Source organism: Benincasa hispida, chromosome 4 (assembly GCF_009727055.1).
Source record: "Benincasa hispida cultivar B227 chromosome 4, ASM972705v1, whole genome shotgun sequence".
Lineage (NCBI taxonomy): Eukaryota > Viridiplantae > Streptophyta > Magnoliopsida > Cucurbitales > Cucurbitaceae > Benincasa > Benincasa hispida.
Window position 1 is genome coordinate 16,036,666 of NC_052352.1, and position 5,091 is coordinate 16,041,756.

The 5,091-nt window shown below is 33.3% G+C and overlaps 1 non-coding gene across 1 annotated transcript; it reads right to left on the reverse strand.

The window, feature by feature from the left end:
- Positions 1-4,156: 4,156 nt before the first annotated feature.
- TRNAN-GUU lies at positions 4,157-4,230 on the reverse strand. Its single transcript has one exon. It is a non-coding gene; the product is annotated as a tRNA-Asn (tRNA).
- Between the last annotated feature and the right edge of the window lie 861 nt (positions 4,231-5,091).

A 5,091-nucleotide genomic window follows, 5' to 3' on the forward strand; every position in this document is an offset into this window, starting at 1 on the left:
TATTAATTATTAATATTGAATATAGAATTAATTCATAATCATCCGGTTAGGATTGATCTAAACCAACTCATTATGTATACAATTCACCATGCCAACTATTAAACAACTTATTAGAAACACAAGACAACCAATCAGAAATGTCATCGAATTGCCCACCCTTCGGGGATGCCCTCAACATTGAGGAATATATACTAGGGTGTATGTGTGACTCGTTTAGACCATGGACCGGGACAAAAGAAAGTACAAATTGTTTCCGTATCAGTGATAAGTACCAGTGGATAGGATATAATGAATGGAAGAACTCCGTTCACTACCTAAAAATAAATAAAAAAGATTCATCATATCCTTTTATTGTGTATAAAATTTATGGTTTCTATTGGTGCAAATCCAATCATCTTAATTTTCAATTTTAGATGAGAAAGAATTTCCCATTGGTAACAAATGCTTATCCGTTAAGCAGAGAAAATCATATTTAACAGAAGGATTATGGCCTTATCTTCCAAGAATGGACTAAGAGGGTCAACTATCCAACTAATCTTCATAATTAAATATCGTTACTGTATAGGTAGATCTCGTTCTGAAAGACCGATTACTAAATAATTCATGGGTAGAGCCAAAGAGTGTGAACTGTACAAGTTAACAATAACATTGATGAAATAAAAGAAGGAGCTCCAGTGTATACTATGAGAAGGTATCTGGGTCCCATGATACCTAAGGTATGACGATATCCAGGGCTTAACCACGTGCATGTAGGGATTATTCGATATTGGTGAAGGAAATCACAAAAAGAGATCTCCATGAGCAGTGGAAGTGGATCGTTCCAAATCCCATTCAGAATGAACACAATCAATTATAGTTTTAAATGGAAACGAATAGATTATGTATCAATAGAGATTACAGCATGCTACAAGCAATATGAGGGATAAAGTACGTATACCTTTAAAGAACCATTCTTCCAGTATCCCCTCGATCAGTCTCCAAGGCATCCAAATGCAACAGTCGAACGCAACGAACATAACACCAAAAACATGAACAACTTGATGCTCCTCGAACCCAATCGAGTATAACTCGATTCATGAACTGAGTCAGAACACCACCACAAGTATTACCTTGGTATTCTCGATGTGAGAATCTAGGAGTTGTGGGCTCTGTATGATCTTGGATTGAGTAAGATAGGAGGTATACGATTGAGTAAGTGGGAGACATGAACACTGTCTATTGCATAGACGATGTACTCGATCGTTTAGATAATGGAAGCCTATCACATAGACTTTGCTACTCGATCGTGTAGCAACAATCAACGAGTAACTTTCGTATAGTCAACTCTAAGCGATCGTGTATGCTCTCAACGACTATCGCTTAGTAAAAACTATTTTTACTTGATAGCCTATCTGTGAGAATTTTCCAAATGAAATAACTTCTAAATTTAGAAAACAAATTTTCTTTTATCTCACGGTTACCATAAAACTTCCAATAACCTCCCACTCAAATCGGTTATTAGAGCAAAAGAATTAATTATCATATAATTAATATATTATAAATAAATATGATAACCAACTTATCATATTATATTTATAACCTATAGTTTTAATATTTCATCATATTAAACATATAAACCATAGTTCTTTTTCTATTTTATAGTACTTAATATAAATCAAATTTATATTAATTCCTCCAATTAATGTATCTAATACATCACAACAATTATATCACATATAATTGAATTTCCTCTTGTTAATTTGAACACTTCAAACAAACCCAAAATCTGATTCTCAACTTGAACCCATTGAGCTACCAAAGGGACCTTATGGATCTGTAGCTTGAAGCTCTAACAGTACGTAAATAACTGACTAAATTCTTTAGTCATACCACCATCCGTTAACTACTGGGCACTCCACTAAAGACCGACAACTGCACTCTTTGCACTACAGATATATTTATGTGTCCATATAACCAATCAATAGTGCAATAACCCTTTACAAATCCACTAAAGATCGACAACTGTACTCTTCGTACTACAGATATATTTATGTGTCCATATAACCAATCAATAGTGTAATAACCCTTTACAAATCGCTCGTAGGTACAGCTGGGTCAATTTACCATTTTTCTCCTGTAGTTACATCTAACTCCTTAAGTACTACTGATTCCTCTAATGAACAATAAGTCATAGTCCTATTATGACTGAGTCCTCTCTTCCAAAGAGAGAGTGTGGCCACTATGTTCAAGACCTGGAATCAGCCCTTAAGGGAGCAATTTATCTACTTACCCCTGCTTCAAGAAAGGAGTGAATTCCGTCTTGTGTAGCTGAGTTCCCAGTTCCCCAATCAGACGAATTCCAAAAAGGTAGACTTGTTAAGTTGGCAATCTGGCCACTCTCACCCATACTAATCAAAAGACCGTCCTCATAGACAGGAGTTCCCAACTCACTCAGGACTAAAGTCATGTCACCTATGGTCATTTTAGTGAAATGTAAGCCTCGATTATCAACGACATTATATAAAGAGACTAATCATCTCGTGGTCCAGTCTTATACAAACTCTTTGTATAGGACACCCCTGCTCACATATCTCCATATGAATGGTCAGGATCGACCATTTGTAGCACTTTACAACACTTGTAAACATTTACAAAGCGGGTCGTATCCATAGTGTCACCAAGATAAGGTGTCCCTCCTTTATCCTTATACTACAGACCATTTAGGTTATTACTTAAGGCATGATCCACTTGTATGTATCACATACATGCTTAAGTTACATAAAATAACCACGAATCTTAGTTTATTGGATATGAGTAAATGTAAATAAAATAATATTTATTTTATTAATAACAATATGTACAATAAGTTTACAAACTACGAGACCATCAAGAGAATTAGGACACCAATCCCAACAGTTGGTTGTGTTGAGATTACTCCACACCAATTAAGGACTTGATGTTGAGTGATTGAGCAGGGCTTTCCCTCAACTAAGGCTAGAGAATGATGGTTTCCAAACAAAGCGAATGTGATTCGATGTTTCCAGGGTTTTATAACATTTTTTAGAATGTTACACTTGATGTTAAAATTTGATACTCCAAAGTTTACAAAATTAATATTTGAGTATGATTATGTTTGGAAATATGTTTTAAATGTCACTCGCATTAGCTCATTCTTTTCCATTCTTACACTTTCTCCTCAGGTAACGGTCTACATCCCAGAGCCTAGTTGATCTGCCAATCTGCTACTCAAAGATCCAAATTGTAGGGAATCTAGAGTTTAAATAGTTAGGTGGTTGAGTTTGTCAATCAATATGTGCATGTTAGGGATAAGAATTAAGTTAAGGGGAAGGGGGAAGGGTTGCATGTTTTATCACTGATACACCAAGAGTATGAGTGTCCAAAGACAAAGAGGGATAGTAGATGTCCTAAGAGGGTTGGTACCTGCTGTCGTCATATCTCCTCCTAGGTTAGAAGGGTAATCTGAAAGGGGGTGTGACAGCTTGTATTTTTTTATGTTTATAATTTTCTCGCTCTTCCATCATTTTCAGTATTATCCATTCTAACTAATGCACCCACACATTGAGCTTTAACTTTAAGAATGTCTATACCTTTTTTAGTACAATAGAAGAAGAGAGATTCGCTAATGTATATTGCATGTCTCTTGAACTATGTTTGTTTTGAAAGGGAAAAAAAAAAATCTCCATTTCTATCCCAAACATTATAATTTGAGTCCAAACAATTACATATGAATAATATTCAATCAGCCTAATTTATTTGCCAAGTCTCTGAATAGCCTAATTTTTTTTGGGTTTTGACTAAATAGCCGCATTTAAGTTATATTAATAGGTTTTTTCATAACTTTATTTTGAAACAGACTATATTTTCTTTTAAATAGAAAGCTCAATATATCTCTCCGGAGAAAGGTTTCCTGCCTACCAAAACTCATTCATCAGATAAACTAATCAATTCTTTTTTTTTTTTTTTTTCAAAAAGAAAAGAAAAAACTACATGAAAAAATTAATATTTTCCCTAGATGGAAGACTTCACCCTCCAACCTGGTGGTTAACAGCCACATGGTCTAACCAATTGAGCTATTCCAACACTTGAACTTCAAATATCAAACAAAATTTAGTACTAAATCTTTAAAAAGAATACAAACGAAAATAATAATAAAAATCGCTAGAAGAAGGGCTTGAACCTTCGACCTTGTGGTTAACAGCCACACGCTCTAACCAACTGAGCTATTCCAGCAGATGTAATTAAAAGTTTATTAAATATTTACTTGGCTTATTCTTAAATAGGATTCTCTTGCCTTTTATATTTATCAATTATATTGTTTCCATTATAATGTTAAAAATAGCTACTGACAAAGTTCACATGATCTAAAAATTAAGTAGGGGTGTTCAAATAATCTGACAACCAAAACAATCTGGACTATCAATCCAAAATGTAAGGGTTGGGTTGAGTTGAATTTTTCTATTTTTATTAAATTGGATTGGATTGTGGGTTGACTAAAAAAATTTGAGTTGACCCAACCCAAATTTTATATATATTAATAATATATAAATATTTCTCTTTGTTTAAAGTTTGATTACTTTATATTGATTAATTTGTGAATTTTTAATGTTTTTCTTCTAGAATTGTTATATTTCTTTTTATTTAAAGTTTGCAATAAATATCATAAATATTTAGTATTTAACATTTGAATTTTAAGAGATTTTAGTTATTAGTAATGTGTTGTACATAAATTTCCATATTTTTCATTACGAATAAATTATGGAAGCTCCTCCTGCCAAAAGGGTATAGGAATAAGTACTATCAAAGTACTCAAACAAACAAAAAACTTAAGTAATGACTTCTTAAATCATACTAAAGGTACCAATCAAAGTAAGTATTCTAAATACAATATAGGAAGGGGGAGGAGGAGCAAAAGTACAACCATGTTTTAAAACAAATACCAAACCATTCCTATACCTTGCCATGGACATATTGTCAAGAAAACAAATTATGGAAGCTCCTAGACATTGCAAATTCAACACTTTCAATCATTTATATCAAGAACTCAAACGATAAAAAAATCCTTGAGCAATAACCTAGCAAAAACTAATCTTG